This window comes from Corvus moneduloides, chromosome 2, assembly GCF_009650955.1.
Source record: "Corvus moneduloides isolate bCorMon1 chromosome 2, bCorMon1.pri, whole genome shotgun sequence".
NCBI lineage: Eukaryota > Metazoa > Chordata > Aves > Passeriformes > Corvidae > Corvus > Corvus moneduloides.
In genome coordinates, this window is record NC_045477.1 from 12,492,702 (window position 1) to 12,514,301 (window position 21,600).

The window sequence follows — 21,600 nt, forward strand, 5'->3', positions numbered from 1 at the left end:
ATCTATCTGATGAGTTCAACAGCAGCAGGCTTAGGCCCAGAGTCCCTTGGCAGAGAGAGATACTAAATTGATTTCTGTACTTATGTCAAATAGCCTTGTTTGATTCCAGTGGGGATACTTTTTCATTCAAGTAAAGATCTTGGCTCAAATGCAAATGTTCCTTCATAGGCATTTGATGAATGACAGCATAATGATCATACCCGGGCTGAGTTTGTTTATTGCTAATCATCTCACAGCAGATATGTTCTCCTCACAGAAGAATCGGCTCTGACTTGTTCTCATGCAAGGATGTCACCATTCCAAAAATGATGCGAATGCAAGCAGAGCTTGATCCAAACTATCCATAGAATTATTTTGTACTGTTCAGTACATTTGGAGCGTGCTGCTCTTGGGGTTGAGCATTGCTCACATGCTGTAGACGTAACTAAATTACGTCCCGGCCATTCAGGCACGTTATTTCTGCACCGCGAGTTACCTTGCAGCAAATTTCAGTTGATGGTAATTAGTCTGGGGAGAAATGCAAGACCTCTGTAGAAAGGATTAACTATTGTATATCTGACAGCAAAAGCAAAGTGCTTTTTCTCCAGTATCAGACCTCATAAGATGGGCTATGTTACAGCATCCAGGAATGTGATAAAGCTGCATGCTAGGGGAGAACCTGTCTGTGCCCAGCTTGCTTAAAAGAGAATGATAAATGTCTTTTTTTAGATCCATTCCAATTCTCCTGGTAAAAATGCACTAAAGCTAAGAATATATTCATCAATATTTATAAAGAGAAGGAATACATTAGACTAGGAGAACTTATGGATCTGGAATTTTGGCCTTTTTTCCCTAGCTATATAAGTTCATTTAATAAAAGCTGGCTTCTTCTATGTGTAATTATTATTATATGTTACTATTTTTATTACTATTATGACTTCAAGCAAGTTAAAAGCTAGAAATAGAAATGTGCATCTGATTGTACAGTGCGGAGTAGTGCTACATATAACCTTGAGGGCACCTGGTCTGTCCCAGTAAAATCACAGTCCAGGGCTAGGATTTTAGGATTCCTCTGTGATGCATGAGAAGAATTAGATACCCAAGGTGATACCAATGCATGCAGAGCAGGAAACAGACAAAGAAAACACTGAAAAATGAGCAGGTCTGCTCTTATCTTGGCCTTAAACAATTTATTCTGTGTTTCATGGGTGTGATTCTGCCTTTTCCAGCTCTATCCAAGGTCCCTACTTTATGAAGAGGAGACTATTATATAAAGTGCATATAAGGAGGCAGATACATTAAGTTTCTTTTGTTTAGTAGCCCAACAGCATGTCACTGGCTCACCTTTAGTCTGGGGTGCTTATTTGCACAATACTGCCAAACCTCAGGCAGTTGCAGGCCCAGGTGTGGCTTAGGTGCCCTTGGAACTAGGTGTCTTGGTACTTCAAAAGGCTATTGACTAGAGAATGTATATTTTATTTATACATAATATTTCCTTTAAGTGTCAACATATCTGCTTCTATCTGTTGAGCCACAGTTGATGTTCCAGTTTCTTCAGCATCTTCATCCTAAGTGTCAAGTCCTCGCTCTGCTGAATTGCAAAACTCCTTCGGTTTTAATAGAGCTGAGAGTTTATCTCTGAAGCAGAAAGAATGAGGACTAAAGAGTCAGAAAGGATGGCCATCAATTTGAGGAACAAGAATAAGAGCAGCAGTGAAGACAGACTAGGCCTTTTATTCTTTCAGAACAGCTAAATTATAAAATTTATCTCCATCTGTAAGTTAGCTCTATATATAGATCCATGGTCTTCATCATTTCTGCTTAAGCCATCCCAAGTTTTCTTCTGACTTCTAGTCGCATTGTCAAAATTAAAAAAAAAAGCAAATGAAAAATTGAAAATAAAAATATGAAGAATTACAGCAAAATTGATCAAGATGCTTAATTATTTAATGACAATTTTTTCAGGGAGGGAAAGAATAGGTCAGATGTTTCACACTGCACAGCAAATGGGTGTACTAGTTTGAAAACAAACCAGTGGTAGGCACCAAGTCAGAATAACAATTTAATAGGGAAATCAAAAAGATAAAGGCAGAAAACACTGGGTTAAACTGACAGAGTCAGGATACAACCTGACACCCTGTTAGTCAGGGTGGTGGTGGCAGTCCAATAAAATGGTGGCTGCAGTCCTCCTGAAGTGGTGGATGTGGTTCTGTCAAAGCAGTGATCCCGTAGAAAGGGCCTGCTCTTCCTCGGAAGGTCCAGTGGTGGCTGTGTAGCTCCTGTCCTTTGGAAATCCAGTGGAAAGGTTGTCTCTGGTGTTCAGAATCTCAGATTATATCCACGATGGCATGCTTGGCTCCTCCCTCTGGGTGGAGCATCTCACAATGGCGTAATGAGTCATGAGGCCAAGTGTTGATTAGGCTCATTAACAGAAGATAGTCCGGAGGGAGTTATCTATGAGTCATGCGGCAGGACAATGATGGGCCATTAACAGCAAGATAGTCTGGGGGGAAGAGGCAAGGAAACACTGCCCCACCTGATTTCAACAGCTCATGAGGATGGTAATGGAATACACTGCAACCCAGGACAATGGGAGAAGGCTGGACAAAAGCATAATGTATAATAAAGAACGGCATATAGGATATACAAAGCATATAGAAACTTCCCCTCCCCTAAAATAAATCATGATGGTTTAAAATTAGCAAGCAGATCACACACATAGAGAGCATTATGTGGAACTTCTTGCCAAAAGATACCGTAGTGTGCAGACATTTATGCAACTTATTTAAAAACAGGAGAACAAAATGAACCACAAGTTACATTAAAGGAGATTAAAACAACCGGCAAACCTCAAACTCCTTCTGTGTCTGGGACATATGGACCCATACAGTTAGCCCCTCATGCTCAAGTGGTCAGGAGATGCCCTTGCTGGAGAGATTCCTGGTGACTGCCCACCACAGAGACTCCTCCAAGGCCACCAATGCCAGGTAGTGCCAGGGACAGGCTGTGTGACCAGACACACAGACCGTGTTTGATGTGCTGTGGCAGCTCCTGCACACTTGGAGCCAAGTACTGACACTGTGACGTGAAAGGCCCGTGGGGACTTGAGTTGGCTGTTTTGACAAAAGTACCAGCTTTTAGATATGTCAGAGTGTGCGTCTGAGAGCTGGACAAACAAGGTGTGACATCCTTGAGGGCTCATTAAAAGGGCTTAGCACTTTCTGAGTTAAGCTTTTTGTACTTCCCACTGACAATGCAGCCTCAAATGCTGCTGTCTAAACTAAGAAATATCGATCCAAGCACAGCAAATATGTGTTCTCGTTATTACTGCTCTGTCCAGCTCTGTGGCTCACACGTGTGCATGCACAAACGCTCGGCTAGCTTCAGTATAAAGTCGGTGACAAAACAGATGGGAAGGGTCTTTGCGTGGCATTCCACAGGAGCAGTTTATTGCTTCCCCACTGTGAAAGGGTCCAGAGGCAAAAGCGAGAACAATGCTGAACTCAGGGGTTTTATCCAGGGGCAGGGAAAAGGCAGGACTAGGGAACGGGGACCCAGTGGGGAAGCTCTGGGGGAGTGATGAGGGGTAGAGGCTAACAGCCAACCGGGGAATCCAAACTGGGACAAATTAACATAACAGAACAAGCATACTGGGAGAAGCCTTTCTGGTCACCCTAACATAAAGTGGTTCTTGTGGTACTGGGGACTTGTCTTACTGAGAACTCTCTGTCGTTTGTAACGTAGGTTCTCTGGCCACCACACTTGTTGCTTGGCGGCGATTCGGGGATCCAGGCTGTCGTTACCAATCAGAAAAAACCCCACATGTCCTGCTGTTTTTCTTCCAGTGTACAGACAAACTTGTCAAAAAACATGTTATGTATTTGTTTGGGTATAGAACGATAGAAAAAAGAAATCTAACGCTACACAGTTATTACAGCTGGTGGAGGGGGTCAGCGGCTCTGACCCAGGAAGAGATGACCGGTCCGGGGAGATGGTCCCGAAAGGAATCGCCTTCCCGAGGCCCGGTGTCTTCCCTCAGCTGCTGGCAGGAGGGCCCGTGCAGAAGCTGTCAGCTCTTTAGTGATATCAGCTCGTGATTCCAGCTCAGCTCTGCAGGGCAGCCTCCAGGCCAGACCAGGGAGAGAGACGAGAGGCTCGTGTGGTTGGTTCTGCACAGAGGTAGCTTTATTGTGTGTCCCCTTCAGCAAAGGGGGGAGCCAGGGATGAGCACCCTCTCTCTGGGAGGGGCCCCATAGAGCTTGCTTTTATAGGGATACAGGGGATCAGCAAGGGACCAATGGATTACAGAGGATCTGGGGACACACCAGTGGGTTACAGAATGATCTGCATAGTGTCTCCCAAAGGATTGTGGGTCTGCCTTTCCTCGCCATGACCAAAGTGGTTGCCTTTCCAGGGAGTCCTGCTGGGAGACTGCTCAATCTCCTTATCTCAGCAGATGTCCCTCCAGGGCAGGGGCTGGGCATTCCCCACACACAGTGATGGAACCCAGAGGTGAATAAGGAAGATGTTCAGACATAAAAAGTCCAACCATGCTTGCCAGAGTGAAAATTCTGTGTCAACAGCTGCAAAATTAATTATAAGCAATGTCCGTGCTCCTAAGAAATTAATTGTGCCCCTTAGGTGCCTCTATGTCAGTTTATAAATAACAAGGGAAACTGAGGTGATAGCAGAATCAGAGAATCACCGAGGTTGGAAAAGACATCTCAGATCATTGAGTCCAACATTTGACTGGTTACCACCTTTGGCAAACAGACCATGGCACTAAATGCCACATCCAGTTGTTTCTTGAACACTTCCAGGGGTGGGTGACTCCACCACCTCCTGGGGCAGCCAAAGCTTGATAACCCTTTCAGTGAAGAAATTCTTCCTGATGTCCAACCTGAACCTCCCCTGCTGCAACCTAAGGCCATGTCCTCTTGTCTTGTCACTGGTTGCCTGGGAGAAGAGCCTGACTCCCACCTGGCTCCAGCCTCCTGTCAGGGAGTTGTAGAGAGTGATAAGGTACCCCCTCAGCCTCCTTTTCTCCAGGCTGAGACTCCCCAGCTCCCTCAGCTGCTCATCATAGGACTTGGGCTCCAAACCTTTCCTGAGCTCCACTGCCCTTCTCTGAACACACTCCCAGCCCCTCAATGACCTTCTTGTAGTAATGCTTTTTCTTCTGATGGGTTCCCAAAGCCAAATCTTATCCTTGGATTGTTTAACAAAATTGATCCCAAATGCTAGAAGGACAAGGAGATGTTTTGCCACCAAAATATGATATGCAATCAGGTAGAGTGAGGAACTGGACTATTGCTCCAATGAAAACAAAGCACACAGCCACTGTATTGTCCTGTAGGATGGCTTCAGGCACCACATTAAGCAATTCACAATGAGAAACGAACTACTAAACAATGTCATTTTGTTTCAGAACCCTTCCACCAAGTCTGCGCTGTCAGCCCAAGCTGAAGGACAAATCACAGCTTTCCACAGTGAACAGAGGAGCTCATGAATAGATGGAAATGTTTTTCACATCTCTGAGTGCAGGTGCTGAGGAGGCAGTTCAAAATGTAGCTGAAATATTAAGGGAGTAGACTCACATATGGACACACTTGGACATACAATATTTTGGAATACATGGTGAGGTCTCTGCTGTGCTGACCATACTCCAGAATAGGACTGGACTTTAAAACACGTTATATGAGAGAAAGACCTGTAAAAAACAGGAAGAGTCCCTCCTGTTCAAGCAGATGAATTAATATAGTTTGTGACTTTTCTAAAGCTCAGCAACCAAACAGAAAAACAGATTTTTAAAGAGGTATAGGAATTGTACCTCAGTTTCTACCATCCTTATTTGAGGAGTGATCTCATTTCCAGTGGAATTCACAGAATATTTGTTTGGATAATAATGAAGAATATATAAGCCAAAGCCTTTCTAACTTGTGTACTTATTGACTGAATAAGTGATTTGATAGCACTCTGAAATACTTATGACATGGATTTTGATTCTGAAAAGCCACCAGTATTCCTTCAGGTTTATCTTAAGTTACTTTGCCTCAACTTCCTGACAAAAATAAGAGGCACCAATGGTAGGAAGCTGAGCTAGACTGAGCTATGCCTTGACTGAGCTATATCATGATCTATAATTTCTGATTTATCAGAAGCAGTAAAGCAAATACTCTTTCATTAAAAATGCCACATAACCCTGAAGTAATTAGATGCAAATAAAAATTGTAGTCTAAACCATTTTCACAACCCCCTGTCAGTCTAATTTTCCTTAAAAAGCATGTATGTATAACTGAGGATATTTTATAATCCCGAGTGGATTAAACCTTTTATCTCTGCATGCCATAATATCTCAATTTCTTCCTTTACATTAGTACAACAGTATGAATAGGAATTATTAATGTACATTTATTAAAATAAACCTGTACATCGATGATCTCAGCCTTTGCAAAGCTCTCAGCTAGGTTAATATTGGTGAAAGCCATCTCCTCTAATGGACATCTTTAGGAATTTCATATAATTGTATTTTTCCATGAGCAGGACACTTTTCACTGATTGAAGCTTTCTTTAAGTAACACTTTTTCTTCCATTTTGAAATTGCTTCTCAAGAAAATATTTAATGATATATTGGAACAGACTGAACTAAGATATTTTTGATTCTCAGGTATTTTTTAATAATCCATTTTGTGCTACCTGATGAAATTCATTGAGATAGGCAGGCCTGTGTTTCTGTGCTTCTGTTGGCCTTTATGGTGTAGCTGTGAGATGGTCTTACCTGCATTGGTTGCATCTCTTTTCCTATAAACACCATGGAACTAAGACTCAGAATATCTATTCCAAATGGAAGACTGACTCCAAGCGCTCAGACTATGACATCTGTGTTTCAGGGAGAAAATGTTGCACCAAGACAGAATATAATATTTCAACATTTTAAATTCAGTTTTCTCAAGGAATAAAATAATTTAAGGAAGAAAGATTCTTTAATTTCTCATCATGTTTTGTGAGGAAGAGTTTTGAATGGAATTTTCCTTGCAATGTAACTTGGAAATTTGACTAGCTCCCTGCTATAGCAAAAGTATGTAACATATGGGATTTTAAACTTCTTGCTGCCCTCCGGTGGGTGAAAGGAACAATTACTTCAGCAATAGCGTGTGGAAAAAATAAAACAGGGAAATAAGTGACTTAGTAGAAAGTAAATTCCACATAAATTAATAGGACTGTCTTTCTTGGGACACAAATGTGGATTCCACTTCTCAATAAAGCTGTTGGAACCAGGCAAATCAGATTTAATCTCTGTCACACTTTTCTGTTTAATGTCAGCACCTTTTCACTACGAAGATAAAATTAATGTTAAAATCCTTAGAATAAAGCCAGACAGAAATGCAAAACATTTTTATGGAGCACATCGATGCTTGTGGTCAACTAACATGTTCCAGGATGACAGAAAACATGGGGCTTAAATTAAACAGTCCCTAAAACTGCACTCATACAGAGTGGGGCCACCACCCAGGATGACAAATAATTTTCAGTTCTCCTTTTCTGTCACCATAGGGGAGGATGGATGGATCAATTACAAAGGCGTCATGAACGCTTTGATCTGGGAAATTCATGGATTTAGAGGTCCTGACAAATTGCTTTGTGACAAGAAGATGAAGAGAAATGACATAAGAAGTTATATGTAAAATTAACAACACAGAAAAAAAGAGAGAGAAGCAAAACCAAACAGGAAAGAAGGTTTTTACCATAGGCAACTAAGCTGTCTGTGAAAAATAGCATCTCCTTTCTCTCTTTATTTGTTGACAACTTAAGCCCCCTTTCCTCAAATAATTTCAGTTCTACATTTGCTTTTTCCAGTCCAAAAAGTCTTGAGAGGCAGGATCATTCATAACACCAGTGGGGAAAAGGACAGGACTTCCTCACCATGTCACTATCTGCCAGAGTATCTCATGTCGTAGTTCAAAACAGCACCTATGAAACAGAGTAAAGGTCTTCATGTAACTTTTTTTCTGAAATGGTATTTTTTTTTTTTAAGGCAGATTGTGAGGTTTAGAATCCAAACCCTGGGCACAAGCCTCTAGGTCTTGTGTTTCCAACCTCTTTGCTCACCACATGAGCTGTGCCCTCTTTGACCTGCTCAAAGGCTTGTTTTTGCTCAAGGCGCCACTCAAAATTGTTCTACTTTCAGATACCTTGGTAAAAAGGGTTCACAAGGCAGATGTAACCTGGAGTTTGCTTTCCCTGGAATCCCATAAGGCCTAGGAAAGCTGGTGTTTCTTTCTTGTTAGCATGTGGAGACACAGTTGATACCTTTTGGATCACATTCATAGGGAGATGGCAACGTCCATCTGCCATTTTATTCCCAAGAACCGAGTCTGTTGTGCAGGTCCCTTGATCTTGCTTCTTTTCATAGTGTCGGGCATTGAATCCACACAGTCCAGTGTACCCAGTACCCCTTTTCTCCTCCTGGCCAAATGCAGGGACCTTCAATTCCTGTTCCTGGCTGCAGTATTCACTGTCCAAGCCTTTCAGTGCCAGACCAGATGCCCTCTGAGACCCAAATAGGATACTGAGAACACTGAAAACAAAAATCTTAAAAACCATCCCCCCCCCCTCCCTCCTTCCCAGGCTTAACTTCACTCCAGATTTCCCTACCTCCTCTGCCTGAGTAGTGCAGGGAGATGGGGGTTGTGGTCACCTCCTCACGTCTCTGCTCTCCTCACACTCTTCCCCTGCTCCAGTGTTGGTTTGCCCCCATGAGAGATCGTCCTCCATGAACTTCTGCCACATGAGTTCTTCCCATGGGCTGCACTTCTTCATGAACTGTTCCAGTGTGGTTCCTTCTGTGGGGTGCAGTCCTTCAGGCACCGGCTGCTCCAGTGTGGATCCCCCACGGGGTCAAAAGTCCTACCAGGAAACCTGCTCCAGCATGGGCTCCTCTCTCCAGGGGTCTGTCTGGAGCCTGCTCAAGCATGGGCTTCCCATGGGGTCACAGCCTCCTTGAGGCACCCACGTGCTCCATCATGGGCTCCTCTGCAGTCTGCAGGTGGATCTCTGCACCCCCATGGGCTGCAGGGGCACAGCTGCCTCTCCATGGGCTGCACCATGGGCTGCAGGGGGATCTCAGCTCTGGCTCTTGGCCCCCTGCCCCTTCTGCTCCACTGACCTTGGGGTCTGCGGGGCTGTTCCTCTCACACATTCGCACTCTTCTCTCCAGCTGCAGGTGCCCAAGTTTTTTTCCCCTCTTTTAAAATTTGCTTTCCCAGAAGTTCCACCACTGTCCCTGATGGGCTCGGCCTCCGTAGGGGCAGGTCCAGCTTGGAGGCAGCTGGAATTGGCTCTGTCGGACACGGGGGAAGCTTCTGGCAGTTTCTCACAGCAGCCACCCCTGCAGCCCCTCTGCTACCAGAACATGGCCACACAAATCCAATAAAGGCAGTCTGTTAGTCTGCAATAATTGTTTCAATTTTCCTATACTTTTGGGAGAATTGTTTCTTTTAAGTTATATATTGATTTGTTTTTCTTTCAAAGTTTTAGTTGTATGGATTTCTGTTTAAATTTCTTCTGAATGCGGTAATTCAACCATAAATTAGTTCCAGTTGATCAGGAAAAAAAACTAATCAAAACTATCTCAGTAATTAAATAGTCACTTGACCTTAATTAATGCATTGTTTAGCATATAATCTGATCAATACTTCAACTAAATCATTGGTACTATCAATGGCAACTTTCCTTCTTCATTTAACTAATTTCAATCCTTTTAAACACATGCAGGGTGTGTTCATTCAGTATTGAATCATAGTAAGATTGCAATTTTATTAATAAAAACCAATGTTGAAAGTCAAAAGAAAAAAAGAAGTAGAGTTTAAATCCACAATAATAACAAACCCTGAATGCTGCAATTCAAGCAATTTTGTTGAGTCTTAGTTCTCTTCTGTGCTTTGCAAGACATGCTCTGCCCTCTGCTGATTAGAGGATAAGAAGACTAGTTCCTTATTTCATTCCAGTAAAAGAATAAATTGCATTTAAGTAGTTCTTTGGCACAACAGGATCCCACTTCTGCCAATTTAAGTTAATGTAAAGGATCCACTCAGTTTACTCAGTGAACAGAAACATCTGAGAAATACTTATCATTATATATTCATGACCGATGACATTGAATACTACTCATTATTTCTTCCTCAGTAGTACCCAGGAGCATTATGTGCCAAGCAGCACATATTCCTGCTCCCAGTTTTAGTAGGAATTAATTTATTGCAAATTCACACCATTGGTACCTATGTAAGTGACCTTAATTATGCTGAGAATTTCATGCTGTCTAATATCCTATGTATTGAAACATGTAAGGAAACTTTATTGTTTCACACCCAGAAAGAGAGACATAGAATGGATCAATTTAGTCAGGCACGTGCCTAATAAGGAACAAGGCAAAGGCTAGTCCTCTAACCACTGCACAACCTTCCTCTTAGTCCAGGATGAACCATTTAAATCTGCTCTGTTAGCAGATTCTTTGCTCCTTCTGCTCTTGTCAGTTGGTTCACTTCCTCGAGGCATTCCAGCTGTAACATGCTGGGAGTTCTCAAACAGATGTGGAGCTCCTGTGTCTGGTTCATCAAGAATATGGCACTGGTTTGCTTGCATGAAGTTTAAAATCAAGGTGGGCTCAGAATAAACTGGTTGCTTACCCAGACATCTTTGGCCTAGAAACAGCTCAAAGCCAAGATTTTCTTGCTGTGTTTCCAGTGAAACTCTGTGTCAGCCAGGCCAGGGAAAACTTTCTATACTATTTCAGATCTGGTATTTCTTCTAAACAGGTAATGCAAGCATATAAGTGAACTGAAAGAAAACCAAACGAAACTTTTTTAGTTTCCACATAGGCTCTGATATGATTCTTACCTCAGCTGAAGCAGTTTGCATGTTAGAGGTACAAAGGTGAAGAAGTTCCCAGAGTTACAGTCAGATTAAATATTTTGGGATGAGGTGTCTGCACTACAATCAGTTTGTGCTGATTGTTCCCTTTTACTGGATGTTAGTGAGGCCACACCTTCAATCCTGTGTGCAGTTCTGGGCCCCTCACTGAAAGAAAGACATTGAGGGGCTGGAATGTGTCCAGAGAAGGGGAACAGAGCTGGGGAAGGGCCTGGAGCACAAGTTTGATAAGCAGTGGCTGAGGGAAAGACTGAAGTTCACTGTAGTTTGAAGAAGTTCATACTCATCGTAGGGACATGGTTTAGTGCTGGACTTGGCAGTGTTGTCATTTAACTTGATGATCTTAAGGATGTTTTCCAACCTCAAGGACTCTACAATACTAGGATTTTGTAATTTAAAAGATGCTGCTCAGTTAATAGGTGTGAAAACAAAATGCATAGCTTTTTCTTATCAATGACACAAGAGATCCTGAATGTTTCTGAGACAAGAACACAGCTAAAACACATTTTGTGTTTGGTTGGGGGTTTGGGGGGTTGTTTTGATTGCTTTTCACAGCCTACCTTTTGTATGTAGATGATGCCACGCGCAGGAGAGCCACAACAGAGCAGAGAGCACTTCCCAAGACTGGATATGTTCTGCGTGGCAAGTTTCCCGATGAAAATGTGCCTTCCTGCGTGGTTTTGCCGGTGGTTGTCCCGGCGGCGGCAGCGGGAGGCTCGGCCCGCAGGAGGGCAGCAGGACACCGCGCTCGGCAGCCGCCGCCCGGCGGGAGGAGCCTCCCTGCTCCCGAGCATCTCGAGAATCTCGGGATTTTCCAGGCCCTTTCATAAATTCTGCTGGGCGCATATAGCTTTTCTGCCTGGATCTTTCACCGCCAGCGTTGTGTAGTCCTGGTTAGTGACGGGCTCGGTGGATGTGGGTTGATTTAGGTCAATTTGAGCATGTTTGGACATGGGCTTTCTTACACATAAAGCCAACACATTTCTGCAAAATCTGCTGTTTAGGTGGCTTTAAAAGGACTTCAGGGGAAAACTCTTCCCATGTGTCTCTAATATTGTCGCAGTTAAAAAAAATAACAAATTCAAAAGGATGTTAAACTCGTGCTTCAGCAATCAAATTAATATTGAATCAGCAGAAATCATGATGATAGACGTAGGAGGTGATGGTAAAAGGTCATGAGAACTGACCTATAGGTGCTCTTTCCTCTTCTCCAAAATGCCTAATGCTGATGACTGTCAGATCAGATAGATGTGAGATCTGATTTACTGGGGCAAATTCAGCATTCCTGTTCCCAGACCCATTTTATAATCTGATTTAAGATGTTGCTGTAGTTTACAGAAGTGAAACAGTCCATGGAAATCAGGCTGAGTCATCCTGAAGTTTCTAGACAGTGTGGTACCTGTGCCAGTTAAGGAAAGGAATTCCCTAAAGTACGGGGAGTGTTCCAGGGTGCTGAAGTTGTTTCTGCCTGACAGGAGTGGCCATATGGAGGGTGGCCCTGGGGCTTTTCTTTCCTCTCTTCATATTCACTTCCTCCTTTTTGAACTACCAGATCATCCTTGCTGGAACTGCAGTTTGTTTTCCAGCACTAGAATGCTGTGTTTTGAGACAAAAATTGTATTTGAAAAATGACCCACAATTCCTCCCTCGTCCCCCCCCCCTTTTTTTAAGTGCACATACACCAAACAATATTTCATGGTTTTGCCACATTTAATATGTTTACCAGGAAAAAAATCCTGAGCTTTTCCAGCAAGTATGTTGAACATAGCGTTCCTGGTTGCTCCCCACCCCCTCAGTGTCTGATGCTGGAAATCAGCTACAGACCCTGACTGTAACCCTTCAGGTGAACTTCTCAGGAGTATTAACATATCAAACTAAAAAAAAAAAAAAAAAATTAGATGCTTTACTTGCACGATGTTACCGAATAGTAATTAAGGAATTAAGTCCCTAAATGCCTTTCAGGATGTAGCTTTCAAGGTGTATCTGCGCAGAATTTAAGAGCTGTGCACAGATCATGAAACTGGTAATGATCAAGCTAATCTTGAAACAGGAAACAATGTAACTGAGATCATTAGACTAAATACTTGCCCTAATGGCTTCCATTAAAGAGTTTACAAGCCAGGCTGATACATCTGCCTGGCATTGTGTGGGGCACAGCCTGTGGAAGTGTCTTTGCAGGTAGACGCCATCTCAGGGTTCTGAGAGACCTCGTCTCTGTGCTCCATTGCATCGTGTAGATGGATCCTGGATTCCAAGTTTGAGGATCCTGATATTAACATTGTTGCTTTACAGTTCAACTCCCATGTGTGATAAAAACTTCAGCCTTTACAGCACTGCTCTCTTTCTTTCTTTATAAAACAGCCTTTCTGGGTAGGTAATTGGAAACCACCTAAAAATCGAACTTTCAAAATTAGTATTTTTTTGTGCTTTGGTGAGCAGACAACATGAACAAGAATGAAAATGGGAGGAAACATATGTAAGGAAGAGGCATTTCGTAAATGGCACTAGGACAAAGTTAATATACAATGAGTTGTGATTAGGAGTCTTTTAATGTGCAGTAGTGTTTGAGAGCCATGGAAAATAAATGTTACTGAACTGCCATGTACTCTTCAGTTTTTTCACCTTTTCTCTGCTTTATTTTTAGTACCAAAACTTAATTGATGCCAAATTTTTTTTCCCTTATGATCAGAAAAAATAAGATCTTAAAAGTCAGTTCGTGTCTGAGATAATGCAAGTTTAAGAAACTACATATAGAGCTATATAAACCTGTTTGTGCTTTTGTATAAAAGGATAGCACTCCTAAAGTGAATAGTAGGAAGGTCCTTGAAAGTCACGGGCTGTCGATTAGCAGTGTAAATGATTCTGGGGAAGGAGATGCCAAAAAATATTCCAGTAGGCCTGTGCATGTCAGGTTCCGAAGGGTAACTCCGCAGCAAGACAAACGGAGCTGCAAATGAAGCCTGAAGCCCCTCCCTGCCCACCCGCCCGCCGGGGCTGGGATTGTGCTGAGGTGCTAATTGACTGTGAGCCTCCTGCCTGACGTGCTGGCACCAGAAAAAGGGAGATGTACAACACAGATGTATTTTGGGTTTCATTCAGCCATCCTATTATTTTATGAGTTATGAGGGAGCATCGTCATTTTTAATCTAAGGGAAAAATCCTCTCACATCTGCTAGGCATTTGTCATATGGATGAGAAAAGACAAATCTTTTCTTAGCAATAGCATGAAATCGCTTCTCCAGATTCCCTCTAGCTTTAAAAATAGCTTTGTGCTACAAAGACCGTCACATCAGACTTGGCATCAGCAAAATTCTGTAAGAAAGGAAGGAAGATTTGGTCCAAAAAGGGTCACTTTTACCCCAAAACACAGTTTTCTTCATATTCTTTCTACTTTTAGTTAGCAGAAAATAGGGAGAGGATAATCTTTTTCTATGAGATAAATAAAGAGACTTCAGCCTACTCAGAACTGTAAAAAGAACAGCAGGATATTAAAAAAATTAAAAGCCTTTTAATAGTCAATATTCATCAGGTGAACACATGATACCTTTAAATATGTTCATATTGCTCATGCTAGATTATAGAAACAGTTGTCCTTCAGAAAAGTGCACAGATATTTCAAAAGATTCAGCTGTCAGCTATTTAAATGATTCTCCAGAAACATATATCCCAGAAAAAAATTGCCACTGTGAGACACAGTGAGTAACCTTCTACCTGTTAGTTTTTGTTTAGGACCAGTGTACCTATAAACAATTCACATTTTCACCTCAAATTTGATAAATATTTTTTGGCAAATATTGCTGCGTACTGTGCTTTTATTGTAGCAGGATTGTTTTTATCATTGCTTGGCAGCATGGTTTTCACAGTGTAATTCAGGTATATGATTTCCCTGATAACATTTTGGGATTTGGGCTTAGACTTCCAAATAACAGAATCATAGAATTATAGAACTGCCCAGGTTGGAAAGGACCCTGAAATTTCCTCTGGTCCAAGCTTTCATGGGAAGGGGATCTTCAATGAGAGTATCTGTCACCCTGTCCCGTCACATCTTGGAAACCTGCAGTAATGGGGACTCTACCACGTCTTTGGGGAGGTTGTGACTGACTGTTCTCACTGCATAAAATACTCTGATAACATCTTCACTCCTTCAAACCCTCTCTAGTCTCTCCCTGTTGTTTGTTTTTTTTTTTTAATTGTGGGGACGGGAACTAAACACAGTGCTCAGGTATGACCTGACAGGTGGAGTGGGATGATCCCATCCCTATCTCAGCTGGCACTGCCCCTGCGGATGCAGCCTGGCACATGTTTCACCTTTGTTGCTGCAGTGGTGCACTCATCTGCAGCTTGTTGTCCACCAGGACCCCCAGGTACCTTTCAGCAAGGCTGTTCCCCACCCACAGATCCTAATGTGGAACCCGTTCACACAGTGGGCTACACTCATTCTCCAAGACAGACCATTAGGCCCTCAAAGACTCATTTTTCTGTCACTTCCATTTTTACAGTAGAAGCACATTGATAAACAGCAATCTTTCAGCCAGCCCTTGCCAGCTAATGTTAATTACATTTAAGTATCATGAACTATTACTTTGTTTTAATTATAACTTTAATGGAAAAGTTGTACTGGTGATTTTATTGCCTTTATTATTTACTTTAAGTCACTCATGTTGATATACATTGCAGCTGTCTGTTTCATTTAGTAATTTCCCCATGTTCTTTTACGCTTTTTTACAGTTTTGGTTATCAGCTTTCATGACTCACTGTTATAATCAAAGAAAGTACCACAAAAAGATTTTGGGGTGTGGTGCTCGCTGTTACAACATCTGACTGTTCTGATGTCCTTAAAAAAAGTCATTGCTGTGATAAAAAATTTGATTGACCTTTAAAAGGCTTGTGAGGATTAACCTGCCCTGGGTGGGGGTGCTCAGATAAGCGAGCCTTTTCCTTCTCCTCAGCCTAGCTGTCTAACTCTGGATTAACAGACATGGCTCCAGCTGCAATTTTCTTCCTTTGGAATGTACTCTTAAATTTTTAATCATTTGATGTCAACTTTCCTTTGGAAGGAATAAAATTTTTGAGATATATAATATTTACTTTAAAATTTTGAGCTCTTCTTGAGATCTGGCTTTGTTTTGGTTTTTTCTTTAACTAAGGAGTAGAAAAGGCATAATAAAGATAATGAATCCAAATCTTTGTCAATATATACTATTAATTTTAAATTGCAAGTGAATTGACTGCAGCAGGTTTGCAAGTCGTAAATTATCTGACTCTCAAGAGTACAAAAGTGTAATTATGAACTGTAGAGAAGTACAATCCACAATGCTCCAAATATTCTGCAAGAAAAATGCTGATCTTTTATTTGCAATTACAATATCAAAGGAAATTTTTCAGCCTATTTCTTATTTCAATATGAAATATATGTATATATACACTTTAACCTAAAAATACTTCTGTTGGAGTGGATATCAGAAAAGGAGACAGTTTCTTGCTGAAAAGCAAGAATCATCTAACAGTTTCTTTTCATCACTTGTGCCTGCAGATATAAACACTATTTTCATACTCCTTTAATGATATTGAATAGATAAAAATTATAACCAAGTGGGAATTATTGTCCTGCTTCCATCTGGAAAGCATAAGAGATGATTTAATTTAAGAAACTTACTGATACTACTTTTATTCTTTATTTCCTTCCCGCCACTCTGGATATATTGACTTTTACAATGCAACATTTTCTTAAGCTTGGATCTGAATTTACAGTCATAGCTTACACAGTTTCTACAATAAAAATGAAAATCAGAGATAATATTTAGTAATCTATTAAAAGTGAGCCGTTAGAATGGCACAAAATGAGCAGCAATGTTCTTGGCATCCAGGTTTTCCATCAATAGTTTCATGTAAGAACAGTGACAGGTAATGTGATGCCTTCTGGTTTTCAGCTGAAGCATGTGCTGAATAAAGTCATTTGGTTGTCCTTATAGCTTTGCCTGGCCAGTGAAAGAAAAGGGCCCTAAAAAGATATTTGCATGTCATACAAAGAGTGTGGTGGGCTGGAACAGTGACTCTACTGAGCTGCAGGGAGAATCTCACTGGGACCCTGTTCCAGAGGTGGCAGAGAGCCACAGTCTTCACTTCTGGACACATGACATTAAAAATGTCAGAGACTGCTGGATCATTTTCTGTAAGAAGACCCTTTCATTGCTAGTGTAAATATTAAGTGAGCACTGCAATAATTTTTTGGATCTCACACACTTCAATTAGGTTAACAATGAGAGAGCAAATAATAGTGTAAATATTAGAGATGGGAATGTCAGCATGGTATTTACATAAATTTAAGGTTAAACTAAGAGAATTCAACTCAGATGTATTACGTTGAAGTCATTACATAACTGCTCAATTAATGGGCTTGAGAAGCAGACCCCTTAACTACAGTATAATGTTGTTTTCTCATCCTGAAGTGTCTGGAATAATGTAGGGCTGTGTTGTCACAAGATGCTAATAAAATTTGTCTGCCATGGGATGAAACAAAAGGGCAAGTAAAAGGTGCAAAGCCTAATGGGATAATGTTGGAGGGTTGTGGTAGATGGAGGGACCCAAATCAGGTATACTTGGTACTTTGTATTGGAAATTGCCCTTGGGGTGTGTATTTCCCAAACATCCCTCCTGCTCTTTGGGAGAGTGTCAGCTGGCAACAGCTGGGCTGGGGAGCGCACAGCCAGGGAGCAGTCTGGATAATCGAAGGCCAGAGCTTCAACCTGGGCCTGTACTAGTACAGACATAGCCTAAGGGCCTGATTAGCTCAAAGTAAATCTCTCTGGTGTGTCTTATTTGTTAGGTGAAGGAGGCCAGATGACTTTAAGAAATGCTGTGCTATCACAGAAATGTAAGTGATGTCTCGGGTGTCTTCAGATCTCCTTCAGTGTATTCAGTTGTTCATTAATTTTTCTGCTTCGTACTATTAAGTTTTAGCTTACGTCCTCAGGGATGCTGCAAAATAAACATGCAGTAGGTTCTCTTGTGGCTTGTCTGTGTGTTGTGTTGTGGTGGAGAAGGGATTTAATAATGCAAATGGATTTCCCAGTCTTGAGCCTCTAAACAATCACATTGTCTGTCCAGAGCAACCCTTGAACCCCCATCCTAATTCACTTTTCTTGCCATTTGGCTATTGAGCACATACATATGTGCATGACAGAACGGTTACTTTTGTACTGAGTCTGATCTGTGACAATTTCTTAGAAATCTGGGAACTCTGATGCTGCTTCTTGGGAGATAGTGTGAGGGAGCAATTTGAGAAAGCATCAGGAAAGAGATATATTTGAAACAAACTAATTCTGCGAAAAAGAAAAGATTAGAGAAAATGATCTGAATGATTTCCAGGCTGATGATTACATGAAACTACCCTGTTCTGTCTCAGTCCTCTCACTTCAATTTTTATAGGTATAGGAGCGACCATATAAAGAATGCAAATTGCAAGAACCAATTTTTCCGAATACTTTAAGAGCAAAGAGAAATGTCTGCAGTAATGCTTATTGCAGAGAGGAAGGGAAAAGAAAACTAAAAAGCATGTCTATAAAAGTGTGGAAGAATGGTCTACATTTAGTAGTGAATATATTGAATTGGTATCACAGTCTAATTTTCACTCCCTTGAAAGTAATTAACCTATAAACTCATTGCGATTATAGAGACAAGAAGAGCTAAGACTTTTAAATACGTCCCATTCTTAGAGCCTTTTATTTCATTTTCATCCCCACCTTTTGATTTTATCTGCAAAGCACTTAAAAGCTTATCTGCAAAGCCTTTAAGATCCTCTGTTCTCAAAGCTTCAGGAGCCTTTCACTGGCTCTCTGCTGAGAGTGAATTCATTTGCTGTTGGTGCCAGGCCCAGAGACGTGCAGAACTTCTTGAAGCTGAGGAAACCTACTACCTGCAAGAAAAATCAAATGGAAAACCTTTCCACTTCCAGCTTCCACAGTAAGAGAAGCCCTTGGCTGTGAAAAAACCCAGCCCCTTGCTGTCTAAGCATCGTTCATTATTTTTAGCAGGTCTTCCTCTGTGATTATTTGAGTCACATTCTTTCATCTGAATGTCCTTTAGTACAACTCACAGCATCCAGAAGTGTTTGGAACTTGCAGGTGATGGATCTGGAAGGCACTGACTGGTGCCCAGACCTCTGCAAGCAGTGACTAGATGGAAGGATCATGAAAAACTCTGCATGCTTTAGCTCAGACAGTAATGCTGAAAAGGACAAATCCTATTTGCTTTGACTTAGCATTAGTGTCTCTTACTCTATTAATTTTATTCAAAAAGTAAAAATTGATTTAGTAGGACAGTCATATTGATTATAGACAAGAAGGTTTTGTTCTTCATCATTTCATGAAAAAGAAATCTCTCCAAGCAGTCATCCCAACTCCTGCATTGCTAGGATTCAATTTTATGTCCTAACAGAATTTCCCTGTTCTAATGAAGGTATATTGCTTCTGTTGTCTTCCTCTAAGAGACAGAGAGCTGCAGTTTTCAAACAAATCCAACTGGATCTGGGTCTCAGAAAATTTTTGACTTTGCAACAGTTTAGTCACTGAACCCGAGTGAACGTAAGACCGCTAAATCTAAATGTATGGAATGAAATTCAGACATGTATAAACACACAATACTGTTACATCTTTCAAATAATGGGAATTTTCTACATGATTAAGTCAGAATCTTGCCATGAATCCTCTATAATGGTTATGGTTTTTTGCATTTCTTTTGTATTACATATAAATGAATAAAGGTCTGTATTTGTGTTTGTTTTTTTTAAAAATTAAATGTGAAGTCTTGAGTCTCATGTTCCTTTTTCATGTTCATTTCTCAACAGATCCTTTCAATGAAGCCCTTGTTTTTGTATGTTCTTCAAGTGCTCATTTGCTCTTTTTGTTTTCCATCCACACATATTAAGACCAAGAAAAAAAAAGGGAATTACTGCTAAACAGCGTACTTAAAGTTTGATTGTCTGTAAATTTTGTTCCTTGTCTTTTGGGTGCGGTGGAATGCTATGTACCTTTTTGCTGATGCCTGCTGTTACTGCACACATCTAATACAGCTACCAAAAATTATACATTTATGCATAAGAAAATCCCTTGTTCTGGTATTACAAGGCACTGGAACTGGCATCAAGTCCATGAAATATGGCAAGACAAAACAAACCAGTTCTAAGCTAATTGAACTATCATAACAAATTTTAGGATCATATGGTGTACAACATTCAGCTGAGTGGGATTACTGTCAGGGGCAGCTTGAGGCCCTGTCTCAGACCCATTTCAGTGTAAAGGTACAATATACATGTCCCCTGGGCCTCTGTGTCATCCTCCTTGTTGGAGCGCAATTAATAGGAGTGGGTAAATATATAACTTGCACATCAAATGAAGTCACCAGGGACAATGGCCAGACGGTCTTAACTGAATAAACTCTCCTTCTCCTCTGACTTGAAATAAAGCAAAGTAAACAGCAAAGGCTACTTAGGGCTTTCAGATGGGATTCATCAAACTTATTTTAGCTTGTCCAAAAGTTAAACACCTGGTAGTAGATAGTTTTCCAGCTTGTTCAGGGCTAAAATGAATCACTGTCAAGAGGTACATGCACCTCTGGCAGGTGATTCATCCCTTGCCAAGGTAAGTATGTGATACAGATGTGATGAAGTGCTGCTGAGAGGTTCCTGACTTTCCACGGGCTCTCAAGGGAGCCCAGAGAACTCATGTTCTCTCATTTTCAGTGCACCTTTAGATGTCTAAAGTTAGTGAGATGAATCTCTGCCAAACTGGCTTAAGAAAAGCACAGTAATGATGTTAAATTACACAGGCTAACTCTTTTCTTATGAAACCCAGAGGTAACTAGAAAATGTGACGTTCACCAAGGTTTGTCTTTTGCAAAGACACTGGGCTCTGCAGGGAGCTGTTAAGCACCTCCAGTCTCAGGGTTTCCAGGATCAAACCCAAATGAGCCAGAAATAAGCACAGCCTGAGAATCAAAATGATTCATCTATGCAATGTTCACAGTGAACAGTGGGGTTAATGTAATGAAATCTCTCCGTTGAAATAAAAAGAGAAATCTCTGTCTGTGTATTCCAGCCCCATTTTTCAATCATTCACCATCCCTTAAAGCACTTTTATTCTACATTTTTGCTACTATTCCGTGCTTAAGCAGAATGTAAAGGCATGTTCCTATGAAGAAAATTTGCTGAAATTAGACTAAGGGTATGATTTGCTACAGTTCACCAGAGTCAGGAAATGTGGAGTTAAGGTTGAAACGACATAGCTGATGGACTGTGTTCTGCTCAGGTACAGAGACTCTCTTGAGGGCGGTTCCCTGATTGACCACAAGGGCTGTAAAGAGAAAGAACTAGTGAAAATGAACAACCAGTTACACCTCTGTAGTCCTCATTTGACTTTCAGATAACTTTTTTCTGTCCCAAAACTGTTACTGCTATTTTAGCATGCTGTAAGTTTTGGTACATATCCTTGAAATAAAAAAACTCATCTACATAGAAAATTCCCAACTGCAGTATATATGGACGCTCAGATAACTTTTAACAAGTATTATTAATGCAACAAACCAAGATTTATGGTACTCATGAAGCTGAAAAGACCTGCTGCGTTCTCCTGTGGTCTGTGGTGTCAAGCAGAGGTTAGATTTGCCAGCATTCTGATGTCAAGCATATAGTCTGCC

General features: G+C 41.2%; 1 long non-coding RNA gene across 1 annotated transcript; it reads right to left on the reverse strand.

The window, feature by feature from the left end:
• Positions 1–6,940: 6,940 nt before the first annotated feature.
• Positions 6,941–11,643, reverse strand: LOC116438425. Its single transcript, XR_004237730.1, has 2 exons — positions 11,469–11,643; positions 6,941–7,950 (listed from the first exon to the last, which is right to left on the reverse strand). It is a non-coding gene; the product is annotated as an uncharacterized LOC116438425 (long non-coding RNA).
• Positions 11,644–21,600: the final 9,957 nt, after the last annotated feature.